Genomic DNA, 12,981 nt, shown 5'->3' on the forward strand with positions numbered 1-12,981 from the left:
GGAACTGTGAACTCAGTGTATGTTGGTGAAATGTTGGCTATCTATGAGTCCTGACAATCCTGAAACAATAGCTTTCCCACTCATCTCAATGGGGTGTTGATTCTGAAATCTAAATATTACGGTTTAAATGAATATCTGTTCTATTGCTGATCATTACTGAGAGCATCCAGGTACTGTTCCCATCCCATAGCCCTAAACTGTCTTTTCCAGAGCTCAAAGTCCCAACTGTCCTCTACTCATCTACAAGACCCTTCTGCTTCCCCTCACAGCTTCTATAATCCAGTTATGCATTTCCAATATGTAATTCTGCATAATACTAAAAATTAAAAAGTTGAGGACAATACACAGTTAAATGCAATATCATATTAAATCACAAAGGCTCCTTCACTGAGTATATTATTTATATTCATATTTAATTGACCAAACCCCACCATTTTAAAATTTAAATGAAGCTACTATTCAACTCAGGTCCATCAGTGTGCTGTTGCATCCAGACACCATGTCACAGAATTTAGGTCAGCTTGCTGTAGTGTACAGAAAGCCTTGACTGTGGTAGTTGGTGCCTTTGAAAAAAGTTAAGACAAATAGGGAAAGCAAAGGAAAGATTAGAAAAGCTGAAGAGAAAGGAATGTTATATTTATTCATCTACTCAAGAAAATTAGGCTATATGACACTGAAAGGTTTTATGATGTCTAGTATTTCTTTCCATATCAACAAGTTAACTCATATTTTATTTATAATGATCTCCATCTCAGTAGAATATATTTCTCTGTTCTGAGACGTGATCAAAAAACTAGGATTTTCTCATCTAGGTTTAATAAATCTACCAGGTCTACTTGTTCATGGGTTCTCCACCTGGGAGTGGTGACCCCTCTGCCCTTCCTATATTGCTAACAGGGAAGAGGGTCTCCCCTACATCTACGCAGTTGCAGTTTGGAAAAATCCAAGAACCTCATGATACTTGGGAATAAGTCAATAGGTTTACTAGCATGTAGCTTTGACCTAGATTCCTCAGGGGGAGTGGAGAAACATTTCAAACAAAACTGCACAAAGGACTAAAAGATAGTGCAGGAGTGTCCCCTATAGTCTATTTGGGAGATGGATCAGATGACCTAATAAGTCTTTTCCCCCTTATTAGTTCCAATGATGCTGTGATAAAAGGGAATGTGTTTCCTTTAGTATTTCTAGATCCATAATTTATTTGATCTGGGTCCAATCAAAAATTTTGAAATGATGTCATAAACTACAACTCCCAGTTTGGAGTAGCTTGTTAATATCACCATAAACCCAGATGGAAACTCAATCATTTATATAATGTGTATGTAAAAGCATATTAGGTAATATTAAACATGGCTTTAGTTTAATGCTCAGAACCATCCAATAAGCTGCTAGTGCCACTAACAGCAATTTAAAGCATCTGAAAACGCTTTAAAAACGGGGTTAGATGGTAACAGCTGGGTTGGGGAGGAGTAATGAGGGTATAGGAGTTGCAGGGGCAAATGGAGATGCAAAAGAAAAACCACAGCAAGGGATCAAGGTAAAAAAAAAAGGGTAGGAGAGCGTGCACTGTAGGGGAGCATGGTCAACTTTGGGACAGAGGAAAAACAGGGCGCACAAAGTGGAGGGATATAGGCCAAAACACTCCTGTTAGAAGGGTAGAGGTCCCATTGCCTCCGCCTTCTCTAGGTGTTTATGAGATTGTCAGGATAGTATTGTAAACCTTATGGTTAAAAATCCTGTGACCCTTTCCAAGGTGCAGTGTGTTTGTTTGGTTGCTTACTATGGGCCACCTCTTACAACAGGTTCAGTGAGGGCAGCAGACCCCAACTGAAGCCACCGGGGCACCGCGAAGAAGCCGGCGTCCCCCCCATGCAGATCCAGTTGCAGAAGGGGGCCCTGCACCTACATACCAAGATCTAAAGAGACCCCCCCCGCGATGGGGGTGCGGAGCAAGGGGTGGGGAACTGAGCGAACAGCAACGCCCCAGCTTCCGCTTGGGATCCTGACTTCGGTCTGTCCCACCTCTCCAGCCCATTTGCCAGTTTCCCCAGCACCCCAGTGTCCCCCACACCCGCTGAATCCCGGCACCCCCCTCTACACCCCCCTTTCCCTTCACGCCCTGTTCAATCCGCCTGCTCCCCGTTTTCCGCCTGCTCCCGTCACCCTCCGGCTCCCGCCCCCCCATTCCCCCCTGCACATAGGGCCACACTGGGCCCTTCTCAGCTGCCCCCCAGGAGCAGAGGCTCTGCCCGAGCCCCAGCGGCGAGCGGAGAAGAAGCAGGGGCGGCAGTGGCCTCACTGCGGCTCAGGCGCATCCTCCTCCCCGCATCAGGCATGCGCCGTGGCGGGCAAGCGAGCGATTTTGGAAGGGGAGGGAGACGTGACACTCCCCGGCATGTGCACCCGGGGGGGCGGGGACACCTCCTCCACCCACTGCCCCCAGCCTCGCGTGGGGAGGGGCGGGGGAGCGGGAGACGCGGCTCCCCAGCCAGCAGCAAGGACAGGGAGGGCGGGCAGCACCGCGGCACGTACAGTGGCTCGGCCACGCCAGTCGGGCGGCGGCGGCTGAGGCTGACAGCGACGCAGGATCCTCCCCCCAGCCCGGCCAGAGCAGGCGCAGCCTTCTCCGCCCCCCGGTCCAGCGGGGGCGTGACACCGGCCGCGCTCCATGGAGCCCAGCTAGGGGCTTGTGCCCGCCGCCGCCGGGAGAGCCGGAGGTGAGTCGCGCTGCGGAGCAGAGGGTGCAGCCCCGTCCGGGGAGCGGTGGGTGCGCAGGGACCCTGCCTGCCTGCGCGGAGGAGGAGGGGGGGTGTTGCTGAAGGGTGACCCCCCCAGGATGTATCAGGCTAACAGCGGGAGGGGGCGAGTCCGCACGGTCATTATTGGGAAGGTGACATCAGTGGTGGGTGGCAGGGTGCAGCCGGCTGACAGGTCGCTGGAGCCGCCTGGGGAGGAGAAAGCTGGCGGCTTGCAAAGCCAGCGGCGGGGCTGGACGCGCTACCCCTTGCACGGGCAGCAGCCGGCACCGAGAGGCTGCTTTGCAGGGTTTGCCACAGACAAGGGGGAAAAGGGTGGGGGGTTGGCTATGCAACGGGGGGGGGGATCGGAAAGCAAAGTGGGGGTTTGGGGGTGATTGGCGCAGCCGGGCGGTGCGAAGGGAACGGGCTTGGTGTTGGAGGAAGGAGGCTGTTTGCATCCAGCGGAACAACGCAAAAACTGCCTTTTGGTAGGTGATAGGAGGGATTGTTTGTTGGGGAGCATCCGTCTCCCCTTAGATTTGTGGCTGGGAGCGTGAATTGCGTTTTTTTGAAAAGCGATGTCTGCTCACTGCGGCTCCAAGGAGCAGGGTTTGCTGTGAACTTGCATTTTCAAGGGTTTTGTAAAATACCTCCCCGCACCTAACTACGTGTGCGCTGTAGCAGTCAGAATTGGCTCTGTGATATGTATGCACTTCGGGAGCCTTATAATAAACATTCGGAGGTTCTGGGAAATGGTCAAACGGGGAAGATATGAAGTCCCCAGGTATAAAGCCAAACACACAGAGAATTGTGGTATTATTCTTTTGCCTTAGCTACATTTCTGTCCAACTCTTTTCAATAATATTGGCTAACACAAACAAATCCTGCGTCTGATGTGGCGTTTCAGGCTGAAAGTGTTGATTTCATATACATTTGTTGTAAACCATGACTGTTGTGTCACATCGAACTGAATGTGGTCTGAATGTTTAGTGAAATGAAATCCCATCACAGTTGCTGTTTAGGGTTAGAAATGTTGCCAAACAGCTGCTGCTTTGTGTTTCAATTGTAGAGGTCCCAAGAGTGGATTTTGGACACAGTAAGGGAGAAATGGTGTGTAAACATTGAAGGAAGAAGGGGAAGAGCATGCATGTACACAAAGCGCCTCTTTACAAAACTTTTAAAAATAATTATTGGGGATCTGGAGTGGGGACCTTTGCATGTGTGTGAGAGACATAATTTAGATAAGGTGGTCCGATTTTTACAATAAAAAAACACTTCCCAGTTATCAGTGGTTCAAATGCATCAATGAAGTAAATTGAAGCTAGAGAGAAATTTAAAAAAAATGGTATATATTTAAAGGTTGACAGTAATCTGTTATGTAGATATTTTTCATAATCAGTAGTGAAACACTTGGATGATTTATGGTTCAAAAGTTGCATCACTTCCTTTTTCATTGTTCAGGTTCATAGAGAAGGTTGCCAGGAAGAGAAATTGTCACCTGTGTTCTTTGTTATCTACAGTAGAGAGAGTTAATTGCTTCTTCTGGACTAGGTAATTATGGGTTATGTGCCACTGGTGTCAGAGTAGTGAGGTTTGGATGCACATCATCTTGGATTTTTAAGAATATGTAAATATTTTACTAAAGAAGTTTTACATGAACCAAATGGTATAGTGCGAAGTCTTGAGTATTCAGTGATGGAGATAAACAGATAACATCTTTTCTTAAAAGGCTGGTTTTGCTTGGTTCTTTTTGCAGTTGTTTACATTAGTTTTCTCTGGGGTTATTTTCAGTCTGAATAAAATTTTTAGAAGAAAATTTTACATAAAATACAAGAAAAATGCAGTGAGGTAAATTGTAATCTGTAATTTTAATTTTAATGTATTGGTTTGAGAGGAAGGATCATTTGGTTGCTGAAGATTTCCCGGATTCTTTTATATTAACACTTATTTGTTTAGATCACATTTTCTCTTTTTCATTGTCACCTCTTTAATCTATGTAGCTTATTCTCTAGGGAAATAATTTAAAATAAATTTGAAAATAACAATATATTTTTCCCTTTGGCAACTGGCAAGACTATGTTTAATTACTAAAATAATATAGAACTCTGGAGTATTCCTAGCAATTACAATTATATATAGCAATTACAATTATATATAGCAGTGGTTAAGTGATCGGGCCCCCCTTTTTTGTGTCTTTAATCATTTATGACTCCAACCCCAACAGTACATATACTGCCACCCAGCTCTGAAGCCAGAGCGGAGAGCAGTGGCTGCTTGCTGGGTGCCCAGCTCTGAAGGCAGCACAGCACCAGCAGCAGCACTGAAGTAATATCGCTTTTCACAGCAGACTTAGCACCCATTGCCACCCTTACTTCTGCACTGCTGCCGCCACCCTGGGGGCTGGTAGCTGGAGCCCCAACGTATCCAGAGAGGTGGGAGGAGGGGAGGAAGGAGAGCTGGAGCCTGGACTGCCTCCTGGTGATGGACTGGGGGGATGGAGGAAGGGAGCGGTGAGGGATTGAGAGCGGTGGAGGGGAGGAAGCGAGCCCAGGTGGCGGGGCTTTGGTTGTCAACTCTGTTGCGGCGGGGCTCTAGCTGTCCTTTTATCCCTACCTCCCTGGCATGCATGGCCCTTCTTCATGAGCTCCAGCCACCTGGAGTTGACAGAGCTCTTAAAAAACCAACCAACAAACAAAAGCACACAGCTCGCGCCTCACTTGCCTTTTTCCCGTGCCTCCCTTGGGAGGTCTGCCCCATAGTTTGAGAACCGCTGATATATAGGAAGTAAAATCAGAGTGCTTCCTTTTTCTTTTCATTTGATATGTGAATTTGGGGAGTTCTTCTACTCTTGGAAAGAGAGACATCAGTGACACTGACTGCTGCTAGATACTATGGGCTGAATATGTACCTGGGGATTGGGTCCAATAAGATGCAAATACAATACAAATTTTCCCACAGACCTCTTTCAGTGCAGTTCATTAATTTCTTCTAGCACTCTCGATATTTTGTCCTTAGAGTCTCTGATCAATTTTGTGGTAGGTTTTTATGGTAAGAGCAAAGCTCCATTTGGGGCCTCATTGAAAGAGCCTCCCCCAATGTAATCTAATCCTTTATTTTATTTTAAATCTCCTTTCTGTGAAGCATGAGAAATGGCCACAATGGGAGATGGAGTGGGTCAGGGCTCTGAGGTGGCACTAGGCATTCACTCTCTCAGGTGTTTGGCTGGCTGGTTCTTGCTTACAGACCATCTTATGTGGGGTCAGGAAGGAATCTCCCCACCCCCAGTCATATTAGCAGTGACCTTAGGGTTTGTTTGGTTTTTGCCTTCCTCTGCAGCTTGGGATGCAGGTCACTTGCCAGGATTATCTGGGCATATCTCACTTAATCATTTCCCTGCTATTGAGAGGATGTCAGGCATTGGTGCTCTTCGGTCCCTCCCGTTCTCGGCCTGTGGCACATAATAACCTAGTCTCCTCTGGGCTGTAATACTTTGGTCTAATTTTGGTTGTTGGGTTTAGTGTGCGGGTGCTGAATGGGGTTGATGGCCTGTGATACACAGGAGTCAGACTAGATGATCTAGTAGTCCCTTCTGGCCTTGAACTCTGACTCTAAACCCATTTTTAACTTGCAATATGGCTGAAGTCAAATTTGAGCATGAGGTAGATGCTTGTAAATTAAGCTAGGGTGACATTTAGCTTCTGTGTGTGTATAAAATTCTGAAACAGCACCAGTAAAAAGATCTGCCTGAGTCTCATTGCATCAAGAACCTCCAGAATTATATTTTTTCCAGGGGTGCTGACTGCCTTCTAATGAGAACACAAATTATAAGCATTATAAGGTGCATGGACTGCATTCAAAGTAGAGTCTCTAGGATAAAGTAATTGGAGGTGGTTAGACGAAGGCATAGAGTCTGTGTTAAGGGGGTGGATCTGGACAGGTTGCAGCTTCAGAAGGCTGTAATCTTCAGTGAACAGCCATTTGAAACTCATGCTGGATTAGAGCCCAGAGTAATGTGGATTACAGTAGAAAAAGTGTGTCCATATGCAATGAAGAAGATTGATCCTGTGGTCTGGGACACAGGAGATTTGGGTTCAATTTCTGGCTCTACTGCAATATTCTTATGTGGCATTGGGCAAGTCACTTAGTCAAAATAGATAAAACAGACAAAGGGTAAGGGAATTGTGGCACAGAAAGGTTATCAGCTCTTCAGGGCAGGGACTCTCACTCACTCTGTGTTTATAGACCTTGATCGTGTTTGGGGCTTCTAGGCGTAACTGTAATGCACATCATAAATAGTAATGTAACAAAAAGGTGGTCAGCAAATGGTACCTCGAGAGTTTCCTATGCTGTCATCTGTGTAAGTCAACAGAGAATGGAGGTGGAAGCAAGCAGCTCTCTTGGAATAACAACAAGCTTCTTATTTTAGCATCGAAAAGAGCCAGAGACAGGGGGGTTGCTGCGGCCTTGCTAGTCAAAGTAAAACACAAGTCTTGCTGAAAGAGTAATATTTTCACTTGGGTACCAGAGGAGCACAAAAGCTAGCTCTGGACTTAAAGACAGAAGGCTGAAGTGGCAGTTTGCTTCCAAAAAAATACAAATGATTGTAATTAGGCCCAGACCCTCTTAAGTGACACATGGGTTTATTTATTTCAGATGTTTCCAAGTCCCAGGGATGGGGCCAAATATGAGACATTTGATGTAGCCTGTAGGTTAACCCCAATTACTTCTACATAAATCACATGACTGTTACAGGCGCTAAGTACACGTTTGTCACATAGGCACTACCTATTAGAAAAAATGAAGGTAACCTTAAAAAATGTTATTCTAGTAAAAATCTTTGAAAAAATAAAGAATAAACAACACTACTAGACATTCGCTTGCCTTAGCTGTGGAATGCATTGCGCAGACAATGGAGCCACCTATTTGGCTCCAATAAGAGAATGAAAATGCAATATCTAGTGTCTTATACGGTATTCTTTTGGAGAGCATTTAAAAAAAATTAAGAAAATCAAAATGCTGTAGCTGTACTAACTGTGCTCATGAGTCTGTATGCTTAGAGAACTGAAATGGTGGTTTTGTAGAGCAGTGAACAAGAGAGTGAGAGAAGCAAAATGGGAGCTGGCAAATACTCTTGTTACAATTTGTAATGGATAAATGATTGACAGGGATGTTTGCTTTTTTATTTGGGTGGAAGGACTGCATTGACAATGTGTAGTGATAGCTATGAATTGTTTTGTTTTGGGATTAGACTGTATTGGGTCACACCTTCCGATGCTGCATCTCTAGAATAAAAATGCAGTAGAACATTTCAAAACATCTCTCAGAAAACCAGCTATAACTTCTGTAGACTTGGTTAAAAAAAACAAACCCTTTTTTTTTCTTTCAGTCCTTATGCCATTCTGCAATTGTTCCAAAAGGGTCTAGGTCACAAAAAGATGGAGGTAACTTTGGTACAAGATCTTAGGCACCTTCCTTCTTGGTGGTCATTAGCATTTTTTAATTTTCCTCAGGAATTCCTGCAGCTTAGATTTTCAAATTGGTCCCCTTTTACAGGACACCTGAAAAGATGCTATATATCAGATGTGTGAAGAAACCACATCATCCACAGTGTAATCTTGTTTAGTAATTTTGGGTTTCCTTCCATCTTTTATATATATGTGTGTGTGTGCACACACCTTACTACCCTTACTGATCCCCACCATAGCTTCATTGTCACGTAGGCAATGTTTCATGTATCAGGTCAGCTAAACTGGAGAGTAATTTTGTAGTTCTAATTGAGTGATCTTACAGGACTGCATTATAAGATTACTAAATGTATGTGTTTAAATAATAGCTCATGGATGTGAACAGAGAAGGTGGAGGCATGCTTTAATGTTGTCTTGTGTCTGGCTGGATCTCTTGGGGAGCCTTAGCAACAGTGCCACAAATATCAGTAGACTCTCTCTGTCACATATTGTTCTCTGGTTTTGTGTTGTATGAATACAAACCTCAGAGGCTGCTTCAGGAACAATTCTTTGAACGCAGACTGTGGTTACTAATATGGTACAATTTTTGGAAAATTCTTTTGTCACACATCCAGTGGGAGGTTGAATGTCTTCAAGAGCTAACCCAAATCTGTCAGGCATTCCCCACCTCTACCACCTTCTTTCTCATTGCCCATTACAGTCTTTGTGAACCTAATCTCGTTGACACTTCCACAATGAACCTCAGTTTCTTTAAATTAGTTGCAGAAGCATTTTCAGGGAGACTGGGCTAGAACTGCAGCTATAGTTGGGAATGGTGAGTTAATTGCTGTTTTGATTTGACAAGTAGGTTTTGATTTTCCTCCCTCGCATGTGTTGAGTTCTGTGGACAAGTTTCAGGACTGGTCATGCCCATAGCTTTTTATTTAAGTTCTGATGGGTAACGAGCCTTCTACTGAGACATGTGACTGTGGGGTGCCCATCAGTTCTCTAAGCAGTTCTCTTTATGTCTTTGAGCCTACTTTAGGATCTTTTGAAAATCTCAGTTTGAACTGCTAAGGGAGTTAGGTGGTCAACCCTATCTATATTTCAGTGGCGGTTGGGTGCCTAACTCATTTAGGCACCTTTGAAAAATCCCAGTTTTAATCTCTGTATTCACTTATTGTAGGATAGTGGGAAGATCAGTCTTGAATCAAACATCAGAATTTACTTAGACTTTCAGTGTTTTTTCTGCTTCTATTGTGACATGATAACAAAGAGGTTAGATGAACACTGTGGCTAACATGAGGGCTTGGAGGACAATGGCTTTTATATGCTGTGGTAGACAAGGCATTCTTTTTCATGGCAAATCTGGGTTATTTGCAGGAGTGCACAAGGCAAGTCCGACGTTTCTGTGAAAAATAATTCATTAATGGCAAGAAAATAATCAGTTTACTCTAAAAAGCCACTCCAACTGCATTGCTCCAATAGTTCTTTTTCAGCCTCTGAATCCTTAATGATAGTCCATTGCTAATTTCTTGTTACTGTGTATTTCTAACTGTAGGGTGCTTTTTCTCCTGAGTTTTAAAGAGAAGATGATAGTAGTAATTGCAGAGCATAGCTATTTATCACTATTCAGGGGAGGACTCTTCCTCTATAGTTGAACAGACAAGTTGCTGCTCAGTTGGGTCTAGATTCACAAAAGGACTTAGATGCCTAAGTGCCATGATTTTAGGGACCTGACTCCCAAAATCAGGCCCTACTGGTATTTTCAAAATCCCTGCTCTGCTGCTGCTGCACCGTGTAGGTGCCTAAGCTCCCTTAGTGCCAAAGCTTTTTGTGGTAAAAGTTCTCTATGTTTCTGCCTCTGTGCATGCACATTGATGCTCTGCCCCAGGTGTCCAGATGCCTGAGCCCCAGGGTAATTCACGAACCAGGTGAAGATAGGTGTTTGTCTGCCTTACATGCCTGCAGGGCCCGACCTGGTGGGTGGACTCAGAGCTCACCTACCAGATTGGTTCCCTATAGGTGAGCTTACACAAAGTGGGATGGTGGGGAGTAAAGAGAAGGACTTGCTTCATGACTTCTAGCCTGATGGTAAGGGTGTTCACCTGGGAGGTGGGAGACCCCTGGTTCAAGTCCTTCCTCTGCCTGAGAGGGAGAAGGGATTTGAATAGGGATCTGCTACTGCTCAGGTGAGTGACCTAACCACCGGATTATGGGATATTCTGATGTGGGCTCCCTCAGTCTCTCCTGTTGAAGCTGTTCCACTGTGGGTAAATAATTTAAAAAAGTCTTTGGGGTAGGGGAGTGGATCCTGGGTCTCTCACCTCTCTGGTAAGTTCTCCAACCATCAGGCTACCCAGTCATTCTCATGCTTGCTTTCTGTCTGGCCCAATGGTTCTTTCATTATTTATTCACAGTGGATGAGAGTTCACAGCTGAGTCACTGGCAGAGAAAGGCACTTCCCTGCTGCCCAGATTTAGATGCCTAACTCTGTGAGGGGGTGGGGTGTTGCATACACCGTCTCATTTGACATCTTCCATGGTCTAACTTAGGAGGCTCCTCACCTACTATGCCAGCTTTTGTGAATTTCAGTCTAAGGCACCTATCTGTCACTGTTCATTGTATAGGAAGCCTAGGCACCCAACTCAGGCTTTATGAATTGGAGTGTGTTCCTGTGAGATTTTTTTCCCTAGGTGCCTAAAAGTACCTAAGTATCTTAGTGAAGCTAGCCCTCAGTCCTTTAGCTTAAGCAGCAGTATCTCAAGTTCCGGATCCAGAAGTCCTGTATCATTGCCTGCGGAGAGCCCCTCCAGGATTGTTGTGATATAAGCTACAGAGGTCTGGTGCAATATGCTGTGTAAGTGAAGCAGTGCTTCATAAGCGGACAGCCCCATTTTGTGTTATCTGAAGTTACCAAAGGATCTAAATGGCGTTAATGCATAGCCCCATCAAAAAGCACAATGCTGTTGTCTAATCTAAAGGTGAGAAAGGTGTGGATAACTGTAGCTGTGACTATTATGTGGCCTCGTGGCTCTTTATCCCTCTGTAATGGTTATGTTAGTATGAGTGACACCTGCTCTGGCTTCCAGTTAGTTTCCAGGTGGAATTGGAGGTATCGGTTTTGTAGTATAAAGCCTTAAATGGTTGGGACTTGGTGTGTCAGGGACTACCTTTCTCTAGGTGAGATGCTGCTGTACTTCCAATCAGTTGAGGTGCTAAAGCTAGCAGCCTCCTGCTTTAAAAGGGGCAGGGCATTTCCATTAGGGATCTTCAGTTCTGAACTCACTGCTCCCTTTACTGTCATTTGTTTCCCTTCAGGGGATACAGTAAGGCTTAATTTTTTCCCCTCTTGGGCTCTTGTTGAAATAATAGGTTAAAGGTTATGACATGGTTAGTCGTGGGGGGTGTTTTCACAGTGGACAACATATTTTTAGTCAGGCCAGTAGGTTGTGTTTTTGGATTCCTATACTTATGTGCAATTTGATTTGTGAAAATTCTCTTTTGAGATAGGCACTTTAAAGGAGTCTAAATATATAGGGAATGATGGAACAGAAGATGTTTGTAGTAAGTTGCTGTAGTTATGCTGGCAGTATCTCTGTTTAAACATTGAACATGGATTTAAAAAAAAAAGTAACTAATAAATGGCAGAATTATAGTTGATCATTCCTGCTTTTAAATTTGACATCTAAAAAAATTAAAAATGGAAAATGTGTTTTAAATGAATACAAATAGTTTATAATTACCATTCAGTGAGGTTTGGTGCTTTTATAAATCTTTTTAAGCGTATTAATCATGTTAAAAGGTCAAAGGTAAGCTTTAAAATGGATACCAAATTGAGATGGGTAGGAAAGGTGACATTTCTATTACTGCATATAGTTTGAATTTGACTGCAGGCAAAACAAGACAGATATCACTGTGGGCCTGATCCAGCAAAATCTTATTCACATGAGCAAGACCTAGTAAGACAGGGTCCTAGCTAAATCAGTGCAGTCCTGTCTTCATATCCAGGAAGTTTAGCCCTTGATCCTGGAAAGTCTTACTCATGCGAACACACTGAGGTGCGACAGCAGATAGATAAATATATCTAATATTATTTTTTTTCAAGTGCTTCAAGAAGATGTAGTTAATCTGCATCCTAACCGTTTTTTCATTTCTCCTACCCTTTGTCTATTTTGAGATTCTAAATACTTTAGGGAAAGACTGTATGTTCCTTTGTATGTACATATCCTGGCACATTGTAGGTGCTATCAGGAACAAATAATAAAATATAATGTGAGTAAATCCTTTGACTTCATTGAGGCCTGGTCTACACTACAAAGTAAGGAGTGAGTCTCCTGGGCGGCAGCCCAGCCGGGAGCCTGGATGGCAGCCGGGCTCCCAGTGGGGAGCTCTACCTGGAGCTGAGAGCCCATGCTTTTAGCTCTCCACATTGCTCCTCTTAAGTCAGTTTAAGTGCTTCTGGTGAGGCCTCCAGCGATAGGAGGAGGATAGTATGGACGTGGAAAATCTCAGTAATTACTGTGGGTGGCTGTATGTCAATTTAACTTAAGTCGACTTAAGTTTGTAGTTTAGACATGTCCTGAGAATAGCTGCTGATTACTGGTATGAGCAAGGCTTATAGGACCAGACTCTAAGAACATAATAATGTAATTTTTAAAATGTCAGTGATTTATTTTTTGGAGAATTCAGCATCATCTGAGTGAGGACTGAGTCTGTGGATTTTCTGTGCCCATGGACTTCTGCTGCACTCTGTTATTGTAGATAGGACCTGACCCTGCGAATGTGCCAAGTGCCTG

The 12,981-nt window shown here is 44.2% G+C and overlaps 1 protein-coding gene across 3 annotated transcripts in view; it reads left to right on the forward strand.

The window, feature by feature from the left end:
- The first annotated feature begins 2,577 nt into the window (after window positions 1-2,577).
- The window catches only part of RAI2 (retinoic acid induced 2), a 66,286-nt gene continuing 55,882 nt past the window's right edge, over window positions 2,578-12,981 (forward strand). For 2 of the 3 annotated variants that reach the window (XM_030574108.1, XM_030574119.1), the window contains exon 1: window positions 2,578-2,717. The gene's annotated coding sequence lies outside the window, so the exon portion shown is untranslated. Of the gene's footprint in view, window positions 2,718-3,174; window positions 3,227-12,981 lie in introns of those variants that run through there. The other variant, XM_030574127.1, reaches the window with a different exon arrangement.

The sequence above is a fragment of the Gopherus evgoodei genome, chromosome 1 (genome assembly GCF_007399415.2).
Source record: "Gopherus evgoodei ecotype Sinaloan lineage chromosome 1, rGopEvg1_v1.p, whole genome shotgun sequence".
Classification (NCBI taxonomy): domain Eukaryota; kingdom Metazoa; phylum Chordata; order Testudines; family Testudinidae; genus Gopherus; species Gopherus evgoodei.